The 25306-nt window shown below is 39.4% G+C and overlaps 1 protein-coding gene across 1 annotated transcript in view; it reads left to right on the forward strand.

Moving 5' to 3' along the window:
* Nucleotides 1-25306, forward strand: part of glceb (glucuronic acid epimerase b) — a 66291-nt gene that overhangs the window by 24330 nt on the left and 16655 nt on the right. Inside the window, exon 2 of the mRNA XM_026937441.3 lies at nt 15471-15585. The gene's annotated coding sequence lies outside the window, so the exon portion shown is untranslated. The remainder of the gene's footprint in view (nt 1-15470; nt 15586-25306) is intronic.

A 25306-nucleotide genomic window follows, 5' to 3' on the forward strand; every position in this document is an offset into this window, starting at 1 on the left:
TGCTTTACTTGCTAATTTGCTTTTTTAGCTTTGTTGTAGTAGAGATACATAAAAAAACCTGTCACAGCTATAAATTTATTCATAATTGCTGTACTTTGCTTGTCAAAAAACATTTTAATGTTGGTTTTTCCTCTTCATGTTGTGTATTCAGAAACTAAGTGGAAAGTTTTTGATATTTGTAAAAAAAAAATAAAAAATAATTCAGATAATTGCGCTTCCCATCAGTTTAAATGTGTTTCATGTCAAACAGAAACCTGCGTACAGTGCTCAGTTCTACCTGATTGGTTCAGTTATAGTTTTTCCTACAGTCCTTTGTTTCCCAGTGGAATAATGTGGTGTTAGAAAGCTTGGCTCAGTGCTCTCTGTGCTTTCTGTGCTTTCTGACGGGTGCACAAAGTTTCACACCTGCCCCTTAAGAGCATTTTCTCCCTGATGCAGGCGGATGAAGGCAGACAGGTCGGCGCTGGGTGAGTGTTAAAGATCACCGTCGCTGTAGTAGATTGCCAGAAAAGGTTCCGAGACCTGCATCTGCAGCTCAGCGTTGCTTTAAAGAGCAGCTGCAGAATATGGTTGGCTCGCTGGATATTACAAAGCCTCTTTTTCTGCTTTTTTTCATATTTCAGATGAATTTTAATAAGTAGTGAAAAAATAGGGCGCCTCTCATTACTAATTAGGCCTAATCCTGAGCAATGGAAGCGTATGGCAGGAGTGTATCTGGGATTTTTGTAGACTTTTGTAAACACACACACACAGACACACACAGCAGATTTGGCGTGTGTTTCACTGTCAGGATTTGTGAATCTGACTGGCAGGCTACACTGTTGCTGTTCAGATTTGGCCTATGTGAACTTGCCATATTTTATAATCACAAAAAAAGCACACAAGAAGGACGCTTTGTATTGTAAAACACTTTGATATATAATCATTTTTATTTATTCATTTATTTATTCTTTGGTGCTTATTCATTAGCTCATTCCCCAAATGACTCATTGACTCTTGTTGGTGTCTTAGATCTTCATTTGTACTGTATTGAGAACTAGATTTGCATGGTCTAAAAGAAATAAGGGAAGAAGGAAGAACCAAGGGATGGGAGAGAGAGAGAAAAATGGAACTAGAGAACAGCAGGATGAGAAAAATAAGTGAGAAACAGGAGGAAAATGTGAGACATACAGGAAGAAAGGAAATAAATGACGTGAAATGAGAAGACAACTTGAGAAAAAGAGGAAAAGAGAGACAGATTGCAAACGTGAGGAACAAGAGAAAAGGGTGTGTCTGGAATATAAACAGTGCTGCCTGCGAAGGCTGTGCTCAGAGACAGAAAGGCACTGCGTCACATCTGAATTAAATGTTCGCATAGAATGGTGCCTTCACCTGGCTGATTTATTTCTTATTTATTTATTTAAAAATTATTATTATTACTTTGATGGCGGCATTTCTGTGTCATATCCCATAATCCAGTGCATCAGCCAGCCTGTATAAATGGCCATGGACCACATGGCAAAAAAAAAAAAAAAAAGATCGAGCAGTTTGTGGAAGTCATTTTTTTAAATTATTTTAACTTAATAGTTTCTTTTGAGTGAGAACAGATGTTTTCTCTTGCCTGATGGACTATTTTAATGTTTATTGTAGTTCTGCTTCATGACTTATAAAACAGCAAGACTTCAAGAGCGCTTCTGTTTTGGACACACCTACAGTGTGCACCTGCGCTGTGTGTGTGTGTGTGTGTGTGTGTGTGTGTGTGTGTGTGTGTGTGTGTGTGTGTGTGATGCTGCTTTCAGGTCCTGTCGGAAATATCATAATTACGAGGTGAGCACATTTGAAAGCAACCACAGCGTCATAATTACAACTCGGAAACTCGTATTTTTCTAGAAGCCCGGACTTTAAAAGCTGGGGTTATGTCAAGTCATGACGACCGTCATTGTGAATGTGACACACAGCGGAGTCTAAGATTTATGTAGTGTGTTTAAAATTTTGCACGTTAAAATAAACTTAGTAGCCTAAAAAAATTATAAAAAGCTCTAAATAAAAAGTTCAAACTTTAAACTTAACTAGTGTTATTAATAATAAAATAAAAGTTAATAAAAATAATTTATCAATTATTACTATTATTATTATTATTATTATTAGTATTATTATTATTATTATTTAATAATACTACTACTACTACTAATAATAATAATAAGAAGAAATAATAATAATAATAAATTCTTATTACTGAATTACTGAATTCTTCAAATTTTTACAGGATATTAATTTGCACAGGTGTTAAATATGTTTTCATTTTGTTTGTACTGCATTTAATTGTTTTTGTCTCCCTGCCATGACTGGAGTGTTGTCTTGTTGTCATGTACTTTAGGTTCATCTTTAGTCAAACGTGTTGTTTCTGTCATATCTTTTATTATTAAACCCACAGTTAATTTGAAATCAGACTTTAATTTTGGCTTCCCGTGCTTGTTGGCGCTGTGTGTTCAGCTGTTTTTTTCCGAGTCGCTGACACCACATTCAGTTCTGACTGTGAACATCCCGGCGTCAGCGTGTGTTTAGACTCAGTGGCACGTCATTGCAGTCGTTCTGCATTCATTATCTGATTAAGCCTTAGGAATTCTGTGTGTCATGCTCCTGTTATCTTTTAGTATTTTATTCCTCATATGACAGCGTTCTCATTTAATGGAGCTTTCCAAATCTTGTTTGGGCCGCAGTCTTAGCAGAAGGATTGGCATGAAACATCATTGAGTTTGTTGTTAAAGTGGATTGCATCACGGTTGAGTCGCGAGAACCATATAATTGCCACTCAAATGGTGGATTGAAGCAGTGTCTCAGGTTTAGTGACTTATAAATTGGATAGTCTGAAGTGTTTTCGTTTCCTCCTTTCCTTTTTTCAGTAATGGATCACTTTTATCCTGCTCCGTCTCTGACATCCTGAGAGTTTGTAATCCATTTGACTCAGCACTGCAAGTGTGTTTTATACTCCGTTTACACTTAAGTATCAGGATTATATCCAGATAGGGAGTAATCAAAAGTGGAGTTGCACCCAAGATGCATTTAAAACTGATTAAAATTGGATTGCTCAAATCACTTCTTGAGACCTGGGACACATTTTAGCCGCATGCTACACGTGTGTAAGTGCATCTGTCTCTCTAGGGCACATTTAATAACTAAACCCACTTCTAATGTATGACATTATAACACACAAAAGGAAATTTAAAAAAATATGATGCTATATCATATAATCCGGATACAAGGCGTATAAAGTGACCAGTGTAAATGGGTTCTGTGTCTCATGTAGTCCATGTAGAGCCGTTTCCAGTTCCTGAAATAACGGCTGTTAGCATTATGAAGGGAACAAACAGAGGACTCTGTGTTTGCTAGTCTAGCATTTGCTAGAGAGTCTGGCACCTTGTGTAAATAAATGTGGCCAAGAATCTCTTATTTTAACAGGAAGAGACCGCTTGACTGGCATTGTGAATGGGCAATCACTGTACTTGGCACTAACTGCTTTAAAAAAAAAAAAATGCATGATGTGGCCTTTTTTCAATTCAATTTTATGTGTATTGGGTTTTTAACAGTATACGTTGTCATAATTAGGGGTGTTATTGTTTGAAATTTTCATGGTATGATCACCTAGTCTAAAAATGTCACAGTATTAATTGAATTTTAATTAAAAATGAACCCAATTAAAGAGCAAAATCCCAGATTATTTTTTAAATTATTTTTCCCAAATTATGTGGTTTTTTTTTTTCTACATTTTTTTTTAATAAAGTCTCACACTTTCACTATTTATCACATTATAAGCTGAATGACAGAGCCATAAAGACACTGATAGAAGCAGACAGACACAATAGGGATAAGAAACAGGGTAAAGAAATACATTGGGTAAAAAATAAATCCTGATGTACTTGAATTAATATTTTGAAAATGTCAGTGATAAGAAGAATGCCTTTGTTGTCATATATACACAGACAGTAGAGTGAAATTCTTTTCTTCGCATGTCCCAGCTGAGGCTTGAACTCTCAACCTTCTGATGAGTAGCCCTGAGCCTTAACCACTGAGCCACTACTGTCAAAATTATTCATGCCCTGTGTGAAGTAACCATCTGATCATACACCGTGACTACCCATGACACCGTGACACCATAACAACCCTAGTCACAAAGCAGCTTTACAGGAATCCAGATCCCTAATGAGCAAGCCTGAGGCAACCATGTCAAGGAAAAACTCCCTGAAAGACATTAGGAAGAAAGCTTGAGAGGAACCAGATTCAAAAGGGAACACATGCTTTTCTGGGTGACACCCGATGGCAGGTTTATAAATTATTACAACATACAGGTGAAGATGAGTGAAGTCCGAGAGTACTAGGTGTGTTGCCAGGATGTTCAGAATGAGGAAATTGTGTGTAAGACACCTGGGATGAGAACAGTCCAGCGACTACACGTTCCTCTGAAAAGCCACTCAGATTGCGACTTCACTATTCTGAAGCTTGTGGCCAGAAGAGTGTACAAAAGGTGTAGTGAATGGGTGGGAGTAGCATCCAGGACTTAGACTAGCCATTTCCCAATATACAACCAGCGCTTGATTTACAGCTTGTCCAATACAAAGCTGCTAACATGCATTTGTAACATGTTAGTGGGTGGAACGCTGCAGCGGAGATTGATGGAAAGGCTCAGTTCCGGCTGCCTGCCTCAGATCGCTGTCAGCCAGAGCGCTTCAGACGTGGAAAAGGAGTGATGGATGTCCTGAAACCACCTCCTGCTGTCCTACTTTCTCACATCACTCTCTTTCTGCCTCTTTAAGCCTGAATGTCTCTCTCTGCTTCTGCGCATCTCTTTTTCTCTTTGCTCTGTCTCTTCTTGCAGAGCATGAATCATAATCCTGATATGAAAGGGATGCCTTTGATTAGTGTATAATATCTTGTGCATATGCACAGTTGAGATGCGGGTGACTAATCCTTCCCCTTTCCTCCTCAGAGACTCATCCTTATCAACCGTTTTTTTTTTTTTTTCTGCATTTTATCATCACATCACCATCTCAGCAAAGCTGATATCACGACACACACCTCATTGAAAGGCTTTTTATTTCACACTTTGGCTGTTTAATATTCCAGGCTAGTCCAGAAAGCAACAAGATGCTCAGCATTCAAGCTTGGCCTTTAACTGACAGGTGGCTCAAGCCCTCACACTCAACCCCAACACAGGGGCTGTGGGTGCCAAAAAAACAGCCTTCATGATGAAAGTCATTCCATGTTTGTATGTGTCTCATGGTGTGTTGCTGTATCTCTGTTCTCACAGCAGGAGCTCTGCAATGAGTAACACACTCCCTGGGCTCCCTGATGCTGTGTGGGTTTGTCAAATGCCATCACCGAAGCATTAGCCCATGTGTGCCAAGCATTTATCATCAATGAATAATCGCACACGCGCGCTCTGCAGTCAGACACCAGCTTTCAGCCTCGCAACCGTTTGCTCACACGGCTCGTTTGGTTTCCCGTCTGAAGAAATCGACAAAGCTTTGAAATCGCACCCTTTTTCCTCGTCGTCTTTATCTGTGCACCAGAAGATGCAGCAAGTCCAGATCAAGCTTTCAACTCCTTCCCTTTTAAGAGTGCGAGCTCCAGGGTGTTGGTTTTAATCCAAGCCGGGGTGACTCTGACAGGTCAGAGCTCTCTCTGAACCTTCCCGAGTTCCCCTAGAGTCGAACGTGTTCTTTAGCCCAGAGCGGTCCTTCTTAAGTGGCCTAGTTAGGAGATCCTTTAAAAGACTTCATTTGCATTGACTTCGGTGCACAGTATGAGCATTCGTTAATTCTCCACAGGGTTTGAAGTCATAGTTTCTATGTGGAAAAGGTCTCTTGTTAGTTTTTTTTTCTTTTCTTTTTTACTTGTGAAGTGATATTTGTACCTTTTGGCTCCACTTTGAGATATAAAAATGCTTTTGGCTCTGCTTTGAGGGAAGGTTTACCTTCTTGCTTGCTTTTGCATTTTGCACTGTTTGGCAGCGGTGCTGTGCAGATGTAGCAGGATCATGCCTCTGACCTGCTGAGGATGAGAGGGATGACACATTGACAAATACACTGAGCCATCAGGAGCATTAAAACACTGTGGAATGGTGAAAGCACTGCTGGAGTCAGCAGGCTAAAAATCCACCATGCAAGCTCATAGCTTACAGTGTTTCCTATTTAATAGCTACCCCTAGATTAGCATCTAGTGTGTAATAGTAAAACTATTAAGTTTATTTATGGGGAAAAAAACAATTTAGTACCTAATAAATTGTTAGTGTTGACTCCAAAGGGGGAATATATATGAGCAAGATGGAGCGCCCAAATGTATGCAAAGCCTTTTGGAGAAGCATAGAAGATTTGCAGCTGAGCTCCAGGCCCTGCTTATACCTCGCATTAACATGCTTTTTCTCAGGTGGATTTTGTCCACATTATAAAAGCACACACTGCATTCGGAACATGGTCGGATCAGTCTACCACTTGTGTAGGTCATCCGCATATCTGGCAGGTGGAAATGCAGTGCATCAGGCTGGCATTAGGCAGAAAGTAAATGCCCACAGAATGGAATGATATTGAATTATTCCAGCAAAACGCAGAACCCCAAACAGCGAAAGAGCTTTTTTGGGAAAAAAAAAAACGAATGACTTTCATACAAAAAGAATCTCTGGTGGTCCTATTCCTGCATACAGACAGCTGGCTGACTCCCACACACAGTCTTGCTAGTTACCTTATTTGCATATTACATGGGTGACATGAGACCCAACAAAGTCTCTATAGTAAAGTCTGTCTACTCGGCAGCCATCTTTGCAAAGCTCTCAGGCAGTTATGTAAAGAATATCTGGAAAAATAATCAGTGACAGGTGGTGTGATGCCATTACCACCCCAAACTGTATTAGTTTCCTTACCAAAACACATTTGAAGTGTTTTATTCCTGTTATACCACAGCAATTTGACAATGCCAGCAAATGTCCTGTTATAGTTATATTTAATGTTATGGAACATCTGTTAAACAAGTTAGTTCCAAACAGACATTCCCTCACAAGCCTCTCTTTTTTTTTCCCCCTCTTTCTTGACGTTAATAAGACAGAAAAATTGCACCTTGTCAGAAAACTTTACCTCTGATTGTTACAAAACATTGACGCTGGAGACTCCTTCCAGCAATGCTAAATGAACATCTCCTCAGAGAACACTTCACCAAGTTAACAGTTACACACATTTTTACAATGTGTTTATGTGGAGTTTCCATCATACAAGTCCCCGTGTAAGCTTGTTACCATAGAAACAATTGAAGCAATTCTGTATTAGAGCAAGGGCATTAATATAAAGCTGCGATTTGCCTTGTACGTGGCACTACACTCACAGCTGCTGTTATAGAAAATGAATTAACACCTTCTGACCAATCAGAATCGAGAATTCAACATCGCTGTGGTCTAATCTCAGTTATGCAAAGCCATGTTCCAAGACAAGTTATACAACTTGAGACCCATAAACACAAAATGCATCACCAAGCTGACATTTCCAAATAATGGCATAAATAATTTGTACTTGTTTGTTCCAATAATACAAAAATTATCTGTGCACGCACTTAGTTCCATAACAAGACTGACGACACCATGTTTCTTTATGGCTGTTTATGGCAACAGCGAACGTCAGACCCAAGGGTAGACCAAATCCCAAATGGCTTCCTACATGCAACACGTAATGTCTGTAGTGCACTATATGGCCAATAGGAAGCCATTAAGACTTGTCCTGTACTTTAATAGCTGGTTCCCCTTAACTGTTAGCAATTCGGGCTTTTGCAGTTTATTTCCATTATGGTTCATGAATGATTGCTTCAGTTGGGTTCAAGCTGAAGTTAAAGCCACCATAAAATAGGGCACTTGCCTGTAGTCATGAAGAACAAAGTAAAGGATGGTATAAGGTATCAGGATTGTTGTAATATTACTCAAAAACTGGTCAGAACTTTCCCAGAAGCAGTGATGTTCTAAATGTGCATTGTCAGTTTTACTGCTAAATAGGCCTGACTTTTTACCAGCTTATGCCTTTAATAACAAGTGCACGTTTTTTTTTTTTTTTTTTAATCCAGAGAACGGTTTCCACTTCTCAATTACTACACAAAGGTATATCTGTACAACATGTAAACATGTATCGAGGTCAGATCATACGCTGTCCGGTTACAAATATGCAGATATAGACTCAGTGTTAAGGCAAGGTGTAAACACGGCCTCGGAACCACGCGAGTTCGTAAAAAGCTTACTGCATCTCCCTAGCCACGACACACACACCCTTTCAGCTCTCTTTTTGTTCCCATAATTCACCATGACTGGGCAGAAAGCTTTTCCGGGGTCGGAGGGGAGCACACATCACCGAGGCCACTTTTATGACCAGAAAGTTTAAGGGGCCTCGAGGACATCCATCTGGGATTCAACAAAGAGCTTTTTCTCCTTTTTCTTTTTTTTTTTTTTTTTTTTTTTTTTTTTTTTTTTTTTTTTTTTTTTTTTTGATAAAGCACTGTTGCTGTGGTTTTATCTCAATGTTGTTAATGGCTTTTTAGGAGAGTCAATGAAGAAACTCCAACAATTTCAGCAGCACTTAATGATGAGTGAGTGCTTTATTGAAAAGTCTGTGCAATTATTTGATACATTTGAAGCGATTCTTTTTTTTTTTTTTTTTTTTTTTTCAGTTTACAATTACTGTGAGTAATTTGGTATTTCTGTCAGCTGTTGTGTGAATTTTCTAAAGTGGAGCAACAGAGTTTAGAGTTCCAGCCAAATGCAGTTACTGAGAAACTGTGACAGGCTCAATATGCCATCACCTTTTTTATAAAATCACACTTTTTTTGCTCTTTGATACACCAACCCTTTGGGATGTGTTTTTTTTTCCACTTGGTGCATTTATTCAGGTTGTCTTACGCACAAAATCCAAAAGCAGCTTCAGCCTGGCGTAGGTGGATGGGAAGTCTACTCCTGACAAAGTCGTACTAATTTTAAAAGGGATTTGTTAAGAGAACAAAAAGTGGCATCTCCATTAAGATGTTCTTTGCCTGACCATTCTTACAGCACCATTATCTGGCAGAGCTATAAATCAAGAATGAGACAGAATGCATTTTCCTTTCAAGTGCACATCTATTATTAATGGGGTCATATTTTATGCAAAATAGAAATAAGCTGAGAAAGAGACACTTTTCCTCTCTGACTTTATTTGTTGCAAGACTGAGTGAGTGGATATGCTGTCTATTGTTGGACAGTACAAGGTCAGTGTTTTTTCTTCTTGAATCTCAAACCCATTTATTTCATCTTTTATTATCATTAATAGGAATGGTGTGCTTCTCCGATCAGTTTTCTTTAGCCAATCTTTGTGTCTTTGTGGTCATTATGCGTTCGTATAGACTTGAATGCATTATGTAGTCGCCTGTCTGTCTGCAAGTATTCTCTGCCTCGTGGCTAATCAGGTTTTGCAGCAACATTGAGCTGCTCTCTTTTTCTCTTTCTTGCTCTCTGTCTCTCTCTAGCTTTTTTTCATCCACAGAAATAGCTCTCGGTATCCTTCTCTAGGTTGTATTTGAAACACTCGTATGAATCTTTAATGCTCTGGAAGACAGAAATTGAATGATGGAGTGTGAGATGATTTGGTGTGAATGTATTTATCTGCCCTGCAGTATGTGAAATACAGAGGACATCTTAACTCATAAGTAGACTCAAAGGACACTTGTCTTTTAATCTTCACTGGATTTAGAGAATCCTTGTGTATAGTTTTCTGATTTAGCGCTTCATCCAGACTCACTGGCACGCTTGTAATGCGATAGCCGAAATCCTGAACAAAAATAACTGCTGTTTATTAGTGCTGCAACCTCTCTCAGTCGAATAATACTACTGCTGACTGCTTTTTACTGGCTGTTTACACCATTTTCTTCTAATTTGGTTATTTGCCAATTCTCACCCACCTGCTAGCTCTCCCCTATCGCATGACAGCGACCAACCCAGCACGGTGAGGACTAGCATGTGCTTCCTCCAAGACATATTCAACCAGCCAACTTCATTTTTTTAACTCCTACTCACACACACACACGCATGCACACCCAGAAAAGAGCTTTCTGCCCTCTTCCACATACACAAGCTCACAGACAGACTTGTGCGATCATGTACAACATTGCATCGTCCTTTGGTGCCCCCTAACTATCGCCGATTGATGAGGGATGTGGGCCGTGCTCAGACACACCTTTCATCTCTTGGACCTCTGGCCATGTTTGGCAGCGGCATTATCGGGATTCGAACTCATGCTTTTTGTTGCCTAATCATTCACCTGAGTCATTCATTTCAATCATTGTTAGTTTAATAACTGTAAATCAGTATATAATATGAAACATTTTTTAGGAAAAATATGATGCATTTAAAATTCATTCACAGCTTTCCAACGTTGTTTCCTCTCTTGTTCTTCTAGCTTGAGTGAGGTCTTTGGTATAAATATGGTCACTGGTCATAGAGGATATGAAGGAATCTGTTTGTTGATTGTTGCCCGAGAATCAACACTGTTCTTGATGAGTCAGAATCGTGATTTGAATACTTTTTTTTTTTTTTTTTTTTTCCCCTTACATAGCTCTAATCCAAAACTCAGTGTGAGTAGACATATGGATCGAGGTATGTTTGCGATGTGTGTATTGGACCTGGTCCAGATGGCACAACAGGGAGTTGGAATGAGATGTTTATCCTGCAGGAGGGATGGCCCTGCTCAGAACAGCTCAATCGACATCGCCTGTGAACACATTTTAGTGCGGCTGTTTTTCCTCTTTCTTTTTCTCTCTTTCTGTTTCTGACGGAGGAAGCCTGTTTCTCTCCTCTTGATCTCTCCGTCTGGTTGCCTTTGACAGGCCAATCCCAATAGAGGGCTGTGATACAACGGTGTCAGATGATGTAATGCAGTGTGATATGAATATTGTTTTAAACATGTGTACCTCTAGAACAAGCAGTCCTTCTCCTGGGGCTCCATCACTCTGCTCCAAGCCAAATATGTGCAGTTCAGAACAATAAATAAAATAAACTGCCACTGCAAAACACACACACACACACACACACACACACTGTTCATAAGGAGTCGTAGTTTAGAGACTGATGTACTGAGGCCTTTGGGTATATTTAGTTCATGTTTCTAAAAATTAAAAAAAGTATATAGTGAATGTTCACACACACACACACTGGTGATCATCTCCCGTTTGATGCATGTTTGTGTACTAAACTACATTTGTACCACAGCACTGTTGAATTCTCGAATCTGATTGATTGGGAGTTGTTGATTAATTTTCTACAGTAATAACTCATTCACAGGGAGTTGGATGGCAGACACTGTACGTAACCTAAACCTAATATTAAACAGATTAAAATGTGTTGTTTAACCCTTTTTCACAGTACACTGGTGTTCCATGGAAATTGACTTACTTTCAATCAGTAAAAAGAAATTATTAATTATTTTATTGTTGCAAGTCTATTATAAGATTAGTCAGGACACTGTTGGGTTTCTGTGTGTAGAGTATCATGACTGCTGGTGAGCAGGTAGATGGGAAGAGCCCTCGCTGGGCAAACAATTCACACCTTTAAAATTTTTGTAAGGAGACATTTATTTAACATTTATGGAAGGAGTCTCCAGTGTCAGTGCTTTGTAACAGTCAGTATATTTTCTGCCACAGGAAGGTTTTTGGGACAGAACTTTGCTCTTTCTGGTGTCTTGGTAACATGACAAGCTGCTTTTTTTTTTATCTTATTAACTTAGTCTAATTAAGCCTGTTTCTAACTGCTATAACGTAAGTGATACCAGGAATGAACTTGTTCAGTTCCACAACATTAAATGTAAATATAAACTGATAATTGCTTTAATTCTTTAGTTCTTTAATTTAATGAAAGTGTAGGCATTAACAAATTGCTTTGATATTAAAGCAAGTAAAAAAAACTGGGTTTGCCGGGTGTGCTGTTACATACAGGGTGTACATGCAGGGTTGGTGGTGGTGATAATTTAAAAAAAAAAAAAAAAAAAAAAAAAAAGACACACACACTCTGCCTGTAACAAAAACCTGAGAAAGTCATAATGCTGAAGCATTTTCTGTATTTAGCAAAGTACTGGAAACAAAGTTACCATAGTTAGCACAAATAGTGTGAGGAACGTGACTGCAGCTGTGAAACAGATGCCCTACATCTCACACACACACACACACACACACACACACACACACACACACACACACACACACACAACAGTGTCGCGACAGGCTAGCAACTTTGACACTGCCTTAACCAGCGCCATTATGCATTTTTGTTCATTTTTTTTCCCACTTAGCTCTGGAACTTGGCTTGTATTTTTATTTATTTTTTTTTATTCATATCTCTTAAATGGCTGCTGTGCTTGTTATTGTTAGAGATCCTCTACTCCCTGTGTCCTGGCCTTGATCATTACAACATGCTCAGTCCTGTTAGTGCGCAAGAGCTGCCTTACAGCACCATTTCAACTCCTCCAGCTCCTCCAGATGTACATACCAGAGTTAGTTATCCTCAGAGAATTGCCACGCGAGCAATGCCAGTGAGCTCTCACACACTTTTTTTGTTCTGACTTGCCTCTGTTGTAACATTCTCTTGCTATGCTGGTATTTCTGGTCAAGTCTTTCTAACAGTATCTAAGCCTCGCTGGCTTTTTGTGCTCTTTTTTTTTTTTTTTTCTTCTTCTTCTCCCCATGATCACATGCATACGCATACTACTGGAGTAAAGCAGTGCTCTGGCCTGCAAACAGGATATTTTTGTAATATTGATCACTTTGAACCACCAGAGTGATGGTGGGTGGCTTTAGCATCTCCTTTTACTTGAATCTGTTTGCTTCCACATAAAAGAATTCTTTCCAAACTGTATATCGAGTATGCAATTCATTATGTCACTTATGTGCATACAGGTTTGCAGAATGGCAGGCACAAGGTTCATCCATTTGATTTTTTTTTTTTATATTTTCCTTTGCTACTAACACTCAAGTAGCGATGAATAACATTTTTTGGATCCTCGTGCAGGAATACCTGCAAACGAGGAGCTGTTCTCCTATAAGAAGACTTTCAGCCATGCAGGCTGGCATGAGACATGTGTTTTCCAGTCCTCCAGTCCTAGGAAAGTCTCTTTAAATATCAGTAAGATGTTCCATCTACACTATATGGCCAAAAGTTTGTGGACACCTGACTGTCGCACCCATGTGTGTGCCTTCTCCAAACTGTTGCCACAAAGTTGGAAGCACACAATTGTATAGAATGTCTTTATATACTGTAGATTTAAAATTTCCCTTCACTGGAACCAAGAGGAGCAAACACATTCCAGCGTGACAATGCCCCGTGTGCAAAGCGAGGTCCATGAAGATGTGGTTTGCCAAGGTAGGAGTGGAACTTGAGTGACCTGCACAGAGTTCTGACCTCAACCCCGCATAACACCTTTGTGTTAGATGAACTGAAACGCTGACTGCACCCAAAGCCTTCTCACCCAACATCAGTGCCTGACCTCACTAATGCTATTGTGGCTGAGTGGAAAAATCCCCACATCCACCCTTCAAAATCCTTCCCGGCAGCACATATGGGTGTGATTGTCAGGTGTCCACATACTTTTGGCCATACACTGTAGCTTCCACACCTGGTGGTTTGTTGGAAGCGAGCCCCAGACCACTGTTTTCAAGAAGACTAATAATCGGTTCTTTGGATCACTCCCCTGATCTAAAAACAGCATTCACCCTTAAAAAAACACAGGTTTGAAAATGACCTTAGTTCAGCTTCACAGCCGTGCATCTGACTGTCGATGCATCTGCACAGTGCACGCCACTTCACCACTTCCTCACCTCACCTCTGAGCAGTGGCTTAACTTCACGTCGTGCACGTAAAACACTCAGAACCGCAGCTCTGGGACTTGCTGTGTTTCTCCACAAAGGTGAAATGAGCTTAAGCTTGTGTGATCTACTGAAGACAGCCGGGCCGATTGAAAAGCCTGTTTAATGTCACGCTCCTCAAGTGCACTTCCCTCCTCCCCTCCATCCCTTCCACAGTGCCAGAGCTTAGCTAAGTGCAGCCTGCAGGAATGCCTAAATAACCGTCCTTACGTCAGCGGCCAGCTGTAATTTGGGTGATAAAACAGGAAGGAGGGAGGGTGATTTAAGCCATCATCAGTGCAGGTCAAGGAAGCAGTTCTGTGATTTTTTTCAGTCTTTGAAAGCACCTCTTTTAGTGATGACATTTATGATTTATAGCTTCTGTAATCCAGCAATAAAATATACATTTTAAAGCTTAAAAAGATCAGTATAATGCTCCTATCAAGATATGATGCTGTCCATCTTCTCTTCATGCCACTGTTTCTTTGGTGCATAGTAGGTTAAATGTGTTAAAAAAAGAAAAACTTTGTTATCTGGAATGTAGCTGCTCTGTTTAGGTTTTATAGATTTAACAGACTCGTTAGTTATGCTAAACCATCTGCTTGTCTGTGTGTGTAATCAGAAACCTTTCCCACGTATTTCATATCGTATAACACTGTCCTAATTGCTATTCCTTGTATCTGACAGTCTTGTACATTTTCTAATACCTGATTTACCCCAAGTGCTTTGTCAAAAAGTCAATAAACGCAATTTATTTATTTATTTAAAAAAAAAAAAAGACTTTCTGCTTTGTGATTTAGGGCAGTGTTTTCATAAAACAGCCTTCTCTTCAGGTGCTGGGTGAAGGTTATATGGTGGAGATTAATTGCTGGCTGAAGAGGCTCAGTCAGGCCCGGCAGATTTTGATTGATGGATCATCAGCACATTAATGATCTGGCTGTTGGCGAGCCTGTAAATTCATCATAGACACAATTACACATATGTATTTGTTTCTGCGCCATAGATTATGAACTATTTAAGGCCTCCGAGTCATTATGCCTGAATGTAAAAAGGTACCGTCACTCCTGGTCAAGGTCTCTAGCATCAGAAAGAAAGCTTGTATTAAATTTGTGTGGCTGAATGATAAAAGCTTGTGATTATTTACTAGTTATTTAGGAAAAATATAATTTTAATAAGCTTTTTTTTTTGGTAATCAACATAAAGTACATTTTGATGTTTTGTATACTATAAGAATACTCTGTTTGGCTCATAAAGGGCTCATTCATTCATTTTTAGTGAACGCTTCATCCTGGTCAGGGTCCTATCCTGGCAACACCCTCCATAGTACACCAGTCTATCAGACAGAAACGTACACACACATCCTCACACACATAGGGGCAATTGAGCATAGCCAATATCTACCTACCGATATGTATTAATTAATTGATTCTTAATAGAAAAATTAAAATGTAATTTAAACACTTTCTCTACTCAACAAAATCTGAAAATACAAAAAAAATGTTGTGTAACACACCAGTAAAGGTCCTTGGGTGAAAATGAATTTATGCATTTTGTTGGATTTCATTCTTCATTTCTTTACACTGTGATCCCCACCGTTTGCTTCATTGCAGGTTGAAAGGAGGACACACGCTCGACCACTCGTCCAGATGGACTAACAGAGAAGGCTGAAGCACGGGGCATAAGAGATGAGGGCTCACACACACGTTCTCTTGTGAATGGAGCAGGGTAAGAAGCCAGAGCCACACACACACACACACAGTGCGCTGTTACTCGTTTGTCTGTTCTCCAGCTGTGCAGTTTAGATTTTCTGATGTAGCCTACAAAGAAAGATGGATGGCTTCTGCTTGCAGTCTCAAGCCTCCATATCCCTTAATCTTTATAGACTCTGGTAGATTTCCCCAAAGAAAAAAAAAGCAAGGAAAACCGATAGGAGAGAAGAGCTAAAAGCACTGTTCATTAGTGCAGCTTGGCACTTTGTCAGGAGAGCCTCATGGTGTGTGTGTGTGTGTATGTGTGTGTGTGTGTGTGTGTGTGTGTGTGTGTGTGTGTTCGCGTATGTAGTGCAGTGCAGCTCGGTCTGATTAAAGCATAATCCTTACACTCCCTGCAGCTCCAACATGTCATCCACAGGAAACTATTATGAATCGCCTCTCCATGCCCAAGCCTTACTCTCCAGCTGTGTGTGTTTTCCGTGGCTATGAGTGGCTAAGAAACATCCTGGTGCTGGAATCCACTTCTTCGGTCAGAAATAAACTGTGTTTTGCTCAAAACGTTTGCAGATTGGGCACGTGGACAGTAATGACTCCGTTGGGCAGTTTGTTTCTCTCTCGTCTCCAATTGATGAGAAATGTGTTTAATCTCCCTCCCAGGCCGTAATATTCTAAGCTTTTTGCTAATAACAGCCCTAATCCCCTGACTACTGATGAATTGGATGAGGGGCATTAGCTTCAAAGTAATTTTCTCCGTCCTTCCACTGCTTGAGGAGATACTTAACACTGTTTCGTTGTGCATTACTAATTTGACTGATTTTGTTTGTAATTTTTTTTATTTTTTTAATTTTTTTGTGAGGCCTTGTGATTGTTTTCCTTGGCAATTTTTTTTGCTAGTTTCTGCTAATTTCCACGACAAAAGAGCCGGTTCTCTGCCAGCAAAATCAGTTTAGTTCCAGCATCGAAAAGCTCCTTCTCCGGAACGAAAAAAAAAAACTGGTGATATCAGAGCTTCGGGGGCCATTTTGTCACCATGACAACAGCCTAAGCAGCGTGCCATCATTACCACCATTGAAAGAATGAACAGTGAACAATGGAGTTTTTAAATGTTAATATTGGAGGAAAAATTCGAATCAGTGCCGACACTTTACTGGCGTTTACAAGAAGTTGAACGGGACCTGTGCTGCTAATGCTAATGCTAAGGATGCTTCTTTTGAAGATACACATGCAGACTAAAAAATAAAAGCATGCAAGCATGTATGGATTTGAATTGAAACGGTTAAATGCAAATAACTTGTATCATAAGCCGTATAGTTTCTGTTCTGAAATCTGATTGGCTGAGCTGTATTCGAAGACTCTGTAAAGTCCATGATGTATATGCTGATGTGTGACTGCATCACAATAACTGAACTGTGTATTAAACCATCAGGTTTTAAACCAATCAAACCAATTACGCTGATCGCTGTACATGTTGTTCTGTCCATAGAGCACTCTAATCTTTTTCCATTATGTTGCTTAGTAACTAAAGCCTATTGTTCAATTTATTGAACACTGGATTTTATAATATTTTTGATGCCATTTTATAGATGGAATAAGCCTTTTAAAGGTGTGCATTACAGTGATTTGATAACGGTTAAGGGTATTATTATGCACAAAGTAAAGCAGAGTGCCTAAAACCCCCATACTCACGATCAAAATCACTATAACACAAGCCCTCTTGTGGCTTAATGCGTTCATAATCACCACTTTTTTTTTTTTATCTGGGTTAAGAAACTATCGCTTCTGATTGTAAAATGGTTCAACTCTCAGCTGGCAGACGCTTGACTAGTCTTACAAAAGTTTGATTGCACCAACCATGCGTAAGGGGAAAAGAGGTCATTTTGTAACTGTATAATAGTGACATGAACGCTTGGTGTGTAAAGCAAAATGGTAAAGAATTGGCACCAAAGGCATCGAGTTCTGTCGTTTTACCGCAAAGCCACTTATTGTGCTCTGTTTTTATATAATGAGCACAATTACATCACAGGATCACTGATGCATGGGCACAGGCAGCCGAAAGAGCTAACTGGCTGATGGTAGCTAAAACACAAGTTCTTTGACAAGTAGAGAGGTTTTCCTCCTTCATCTGGTACTATGTAATAATCTGGGATAATCACATTATTGTGCACAATCCAGTTATTTTTTTCTCAGAACACTGAAAAAAACTGATCAGGCACTGAGTCGCACGTACTTGGACCTCAAATCAAGCTGAATGCTACCTTACTAAACTACGTTTATCACTTTCACCATACTAAACAGGTCATCACTTTCACCATTGGTGTCATTGATGTTTAGGTTTACTGCTTAGTGTGCATTATGGGGTTTGGGACATGAGACACAGCCTAAGTATGTGCACTTGCAGCTGTGAGATTAATCCACATGCTGGTGGAAGAGCACTGTGTGACTGAATGTTCTTCCTCACATAGCTCACAATAGCACTTTTCTACCAGAGAGGGCCAAATTCCTAAATTGTACGTCTTGTAGCTTTACATAGCTACATGTGCAGTGTTCAGTTTATTGTAAAGCCAGCACATTTTTCTACAGTTAAAAATCATTCTTGCCTTGGCAACTCGAAGTCTCTTACCGATAGATGCCATTCATCAGAGAGTCCCAATAACATTATTAATTGGTTCAACTCTCTCTCTCTCTCTATATATATATATCTATATATATATATATATATATATATATATATATATATATATATATATATATATATATGTGTGTGTATATATATATATATATATATATATATATATATATATATATATATATATATATATATATGTATGTATAATACTACACATACATATTTTCTTTTACTATATATACACTAGTTTTAAAATGTAATCTTTGTAATTCACAAAATGTAATGCTTTATTTGCAGCATATCTGCTGTAGTACATCTGTTCCTTCTGGCTTTTTTATACTGAGAGATGGTAGTAGACTTTGCAGTTTTGTGTGTGTGTGTGTGTGTGTGTTAAATTAAACGGGTCTGTTGATAAGGGAGCTCATCTTTACTGCATTTCTAATGAATATTGGTCTCGGGGACGCACAGGCACTGAAAAGAGCATTATCTGTGTGTTGTCAGAGGATATTATAGTCTGTTTTGTGTTTTGTGGACAAACCAGCAATAGCTTCTTGTTGGCAAAGGACTGCCAGTATTAAATTTGTCTCACTAATGAGTCTGGTAATGTCATTCTGGTTGCCAACAAGCAGGAGATGGGAGCGATTTTCTCAGATGATCTATTATAAACAAGGCTGCCGATACTCTCAAAATAGTAATGTGTTTGGCTTTTCTCCGTTTAGCTTGATGCTTGCTGCCTCATCTGGCCTCTGCCTGGTTTGAGTGATAACAAGCCTCAGAGCTGCAGCAGAGGAGCTGATTTACTCGGCTCAATCCACTTCCTGAGGTGAGCAAGAGAAGTGAAAATGTCAGGGGTTTAGTTAGTGCTGACACACCTGAGCTCCAGCTCTCTGACTGCATTTCGCTCCGAGGCCATACAGCACGGCTGGAGTGTGTTTTCATACTCGGCTGATCAGGCTGCTCTGGACCAAAAAAAATATGACCTGTGAAAAGCCTGCCAGGAGCAGCTTGTGACCGTTGTTCCATCCAGGCATACTTGACAAGTGGAATATTAAACGCCTTAAAGCACCTGCCAATTTATTCTCATGAGTAGTCCAAAGCTTTTGTGGTGAGCTTGCTGTTGACAAAAGGAAGAGTGTATTTTTCAGTTAACGACTTCTGGTCTAAGTGGAGAACTATATCGGAAAAGCAGATGATGTACGTAATTAGGAACATGTCTGTCTGCCACTACTTCTGCCACAGAAGCTCTAGTGACACCTTTCTTACTAATTGTGTGTGGTGTTCTTATGTTTAGTCTGGGTTTAGTCTGTTTGAATTGAACCTGCACCAATTTCCTCTTTAGTTCAGTTCGTTTAAGCAGGTGAGAAAACAGCAATCACAAAATAACAAATAGTGAGGATCAGAATAATGAATAGTGAACTGTAGAGATTTGATTCAACTGCAGGATGTGAACAAACATCACATGTATTTTGGGTTGTGGATGACTTTTTTTATTTTTTATTTTTTAAAGATGCGAGCTGCTGAACTGAGCTGTGAGGTGCAAACTGAGCCACAGGACAGAGCTGAAATATGATATGTTGTGGATATTTGGACCGACAAACAAAGAGAAAGTAGTGTGCTTTTTAGTGATTTTTAGGTTTGTTGGTTTACTTTTGGTTTCCTTTTTTCTGTTGTTGTATTTCTGACCAATGCATTTACATGGTTTTTGTGAGGATGTTTCAGCTCCACATGCCCTTCCTTGTTTTTTTTTTTTTTACTAAGACATATAGACCGGGCTAATGAGTGTGAAAGCACTCTTAAAACGCCCCTGACAGCTTATTCTTCTGAATATCCTACACCATTTTTGGTGAACTTACTATTTTCTTTTTTCTTTTTCACATGCAAGTTAACAAAAAGTAATACCTCTTCTAGAAAACATAGGGTAATTATTTTGTACAATGCAGTAATGAAGCCTCCTAGTTGAATAAAGCCATGGCCTTGAAAAGGATTTGGTGGTTTTTGGTTTTTGGATATTGGCACAAGGCAGCTTTACAGAATTCCAGACTTACAGATCTCTAATGATCTTGGAATTTATCTATAATGAGCAAGCCAGAGGTGACAGTGGCAAGGAAAAACTCCCTGAGATCATCAGGTTCATTTCCGATTTCTTTAGAATCAAAGTGAAGTTATCCACTGTTCAATGATTGAGACTGGACTGTTTGTAGCAAGTTCAACTTTTAGGCTGTTCAAGTAAGATCATCCAATGCCATCTTTAGGGTATCCATCCACAGCAATCTCACGGCAAACTTTAGGCTAGCCATGTGCAGCCATCCTCAACGACAGCGAGTGATTCTCCAGTGAAGGAGGCTCCAGGCTTTCATTTGAACTCGATCTTCACTTGGCCTCGACACCCTTAAAGACTTGGTCTTGACTCAATCTTTGTAGCCTCAGTAAAATTCACATACTGCTCTGTATTAATACTGAAACATAGACCACCATTCCATGCAGAACAAAATTCATTTATTTCTAAAACATACAAGAAGTTAATTCATCCATTTGTTTTTCTTTTAATAGCTTGAACACTTTATTATCCCAATGAGAAGCCGAAAGACAAAACTATAAACTGTCTGTAAAATTGGTGTGTCATTAACTGATACTTAACTGTAATAAAATGATATTAATTTACCTTCAGAGGTAAAACAAACTCACAAGCAGCGAACAAGCAGCTTGATAATCATTGCAGTGTGAAACCAATTGAGCCAAAAAAAGAAGCTGATGTTAACTTTTGGAGACAAACTATTGTGAAAACAGCACTAAAAACCATAAAAGGAATGGGAATTAGCAGAGTAGCTGGACTGTTGTGAGACGATTGCATTAAATTTAATAACAGAAGATACCCTAGATGGCTATGCATTGTGTAAAAAATGGGCCTCTGAAGCTGCAGCAGTGCCATCAGTGTCATAAATAGGCTTTTAAAAATGTGAGCACAGTAATGCTAAAAGCAGGAGCAGTAACCACTCTGTATCCATACCAATCTTAGCTTAATTTTACCGTTTGCTGTAAGTGCTGTGCCCCTGAAATATGTGCAACAAAAATCTCCATGATATTTTTGACTTTCCCAAGTAACATTACCTACCTTTTCTCTCAAATGCTCATGCCGTTGTTGACGTTATTATACAAGCTGACATTCCCACACAGTTCAGAGTGAGCAGAAATACGGTGGTTTTGCAGTATTATATAATTTGGTTCTGACGTTGTTAAATGATTATTAAGTGACACAATTTTTTGGAACATTGAAAGCATTGAAACATCCCACAGGTAAGTGATGAAATACTCAAGTGCATAGGCATTTGCATTGTTCCTCAGAGTCAAGGAAATTGGCTAATAATGCTCACATCCATAAAAATCCATCTTGCTTGAAGTCATTCTATTTTCAGACCCAGTGCAACAACAGTTGCAGCCCTTTGCAGGAATGAGAGCAGCTGTGTTGCACTGTTAACATACCAGAGCGAGTTTGGAAAAGTAAGAACTATCAGAACTCCATGCTAACTCAGCACTCTTGCACATGTCCTGTAGACAAAGGGCTGTGTCCTGACAGGAGAGATCGCCATATAGGCTGCAAATAATTGTACCACAAAACTAGACACATTTTCTCCTGGGCCCTGGGAAGGATTTTTTTTTTTTTTAATAAGTGCCAAAGTCTCTGGTTAAAGTCCAGTTTCTAAGACAGTCTTGGTCTTGGCAACATGTTTCACCTCAAGCCTGGCTGCAGCCTTGTGAGACAAATGCTTGCTGGATTCGTTCACCCAGTGGTATTAGGATTCAACATAGCTGGATATAGTTTCTCCTTGGCAAGCATTGTAACACCCTTAATTTTTCTGAAGAACGTTTGCATCGGAATAAGTAATCAGCCTCCACTCTTAGACAAGCTCACACTGTATTATAAAGTTTTTTAATTATAGAGTCCTTATCCAGATCTTTTATTCCCTTGAGAAAAATTGGGTTTGATTGCCGTAGAGCTCCCGTTTTACATGATTGGGTCTTGAAAACAATGGAGCTGTCAGTACAAGCTCCGGCATTCATAAGCCTGCTTTCATAGCCGTAGCCTCAAGCCCTCTTTGCATTATTTCTGGGTGCATAGAGAGCACGCTGCTGGTTTAAGTGGATGGGACAGGCGTGGAGTCTCTGGAGCAAATCTGTGGGGCCGGTGGTGCCATCCGTGCTGAAAGCTAGGCATTCACTTCTCCCGCTTCGTGTGTGCCAGCTTCATACTATCCCCCTTACTGACAGCCATTATCAGCCCACAATACCTCCCAGTGTTCCCAGAGCCCAGGGTGCCAGAATAAGAGCACAGCTGGGGGTGGTGGAGCCATGGCGGGGCATGGATTGGTTGTTTATCCCCTTGTGGAAATGTTAGACTTGGATCTAAATTAGTAAAGAGGGTTTGAGGAAGATGATGGCCCGCTGGCTATGTGAGTCTCACTGGATCCCGAGAAGAAGGAGAAGAGCGGGAATCAGATGGATGAGGTTGAAGAGGGGACGGGCGGCTGCCTGAGAGAACGCATAATAAAAGATTCAGGTGCATTCAACTCTCGGCTGGAAATTCTTCTTCTACTTCATACTTGAAGATGGGTATGATGATATTTAGCGTTGTCAAGGTTTGGCAATAATGTTCCAGCATAACACTAGTGTCACGTTAAAAAAAACAAACAGAAGAGTTTAATAATTTAACATTTAAGAAAAGATTTAAGAAAAGATTTAAGAAAGGTTAAGAAAAGATTTTATCATCTAATAACTTGTCACTGTGAAAACAGTGGTCCAGTGTTATTGTAGTTCTGACAGTACATGGATATTAAAAGTCTACACACCTCTGTTAAAATGGCAGGTTTTTGTGATGTAAAAAAATGAAACCAAGATAAATCATGTCAGAAATGTTTCCACCCTCAACGTGATATTACAACGTATAAAAATTAAGTGAAACACAACCAGAAACATTTTAGGGAAAAATAGGAAAAATAAAAAAGATTGCAATAGGTTGCATAATTGTGCACACCCTTTTATAATTGGGGATGTGGCTGTGTTCAGCATGAACCAATCACATTCAATCTCATGTTCAAAAGTAATTATCATACAGCTGTCATCAATGAAATTATTCTGATTGCCCCCCAAAAAAAGATCAGCTGTTGCTGACATGGTCCACAAAGGGCTTACAAAGCATGCGTGGTATCTCACTTGTTGAAAGGTTTCAATCAGGAGAGGGATATAAAAGAATTTCCAAAACATTAGATGTACCATGGAACACTGTATAGGCCATCATCACCAAATAGAGAAAATGGAGCACCACAATGACATCACAAAGAAAAGGAAGTCCCTCCAAAATTTATAAAAAAGACAAGACAAAATCTTACCAGGGAGGCTGCCAAGAGACCTACGGTAACATTAAAGGAGCTGCAGGAATATCTGACAAGTACAGATTCACTTATTGCATGTGACAGCAATCTCTCATATTCTTAACATGTCTGGACTATGGGGTAGGGTGGCTAGATGAAAGCCCTTTCTCACAAAAAACATCCAGGCTCAACTAAATCACCCCAAAAAATGTGGCAAAATGTGCTATGGTATGAAGAGACCAATTCCAAAAGTTATAATAATTCCATAATTCCAAAAGGTATGTGTGATGCCAAAAAAGCACATCACCAAAAGCACACCATACCCATGGTGAAGCATGGTGGTGGCAGCATCATGTTTTAGGGCTGCTTGTCTTCAGACAGAACTGGGGCTTTTGTCAAGGTGGAGGGAATCATGAATAGCTGCATATACCAATCGATTTTAGTGCAAAACCTTCAGGTGTCTGCTAGTAAGCTGAATATGAAAAGGAATTTCACCTTTCAGCATGACAATGATTCAAAGCATACATCAATCAACAAAGGAATGGCTTAACCAAAAGATCCAAAAAAAAAAAAAAGTTTTTGAATGGCCTAGCCAGAGCCCAGACCTGAATCCAACTAAAAATCTGTGGGGTGACCTGAAGCGGGCTGTGCACAGGAGATGCCCTTACAATTTGACAGAACTAGAATGTTTTTGCAAGAAAGAGTGGGAAAATATTACCAAGTCAAGATGTGCCACGCTGATAGACTCTTACCCAAAAAGACTGAGTGGTGTAATAAAATCAAAAGCTGCTTTAACAAAGTATTAATTTAGGTATGTGCACTCTTATGCAACTAGGTTATTGTAAGTTTTTTCAATTTTTTTCTTGTTTTTCCCTAAAATGTTTCTGATTGTTTTTCACATAATTTCACATTGAGTAGGTGGAAATTGTGCTCCGAGCTCCCTGGGACCTTGTGTAGGGTAAGTGGTATGGAAAATGGATGGATGGATGTATCCTACACCATTTCTTGACGAGAAGACTAGCTTCTAAACATTGTAACACAACAAGCTTTTCGTAGCCTGACAGACACTAGGTTTCAAAAAAAGGTTTACGACATCTGTTTACAACCGTTAGGGACAAGCAAAGGCGAGACCATCACATATTTGGCAACATACTACAGGAAAATGTCAGATGGCTTCTTATTAAGGTAGGTTGTTTTTGACATTGACAAATTACCAGACTCTCTAGTGATGCCTAGAATACTTGCAAGACATAATTTTTACAATACAACAATTTTACAATTTTACAATCAATACAATTATAAGATCATATTTTCATATAGCTCAGCCCTATTCCAATTAAGGCTAAATTGCTACAGTATCATGGTTTCTATATCAGGAATCTGTTTCCCCTCTACAGATCCTGACCTATTTTAGCTTAGTTTTTTTTTTTTTAATCTTCCCCACTCTCAATTATCCTTGATTCCTAAATTACCGAGACTAAGTCCTCATCTTTTCAGTCCATGTACGGAACTTTCTTGGACTTTTTAGTTTGTTCTCTTGAATGCAGCTTGTTCAAATAGGGGATTACATCTGTGTAACACTGCTGTCGAGTCAGATCTCAGGATTACACAGAGCTCAGCCATACCTCTCACATATTAGCAGGGCTGAATACAAATGATTCTCGTCGCAGGGCGCATCTGCAGCCGCACGGTCGAGCCCATGCCATCTGTGGGGCTGCCTGATCACGGCCTGGCCTGACTCC

This window comes from Pangasianodon hypophthalmus, chromosome 25 (genome assembly GCF_027358585.1).
Source record: "Pangasianodon hypophthalmus isolate fPanHyp1 chromosome 25, fPanHyp1.pri, whole genome shotgun sequence".
NCBI lineage: Eukaryota > Metazoa > Chordata > Actinopteri > Siluriformes > Pangasiidae > Pangasianodon > Pangasianodon hypophthalmus.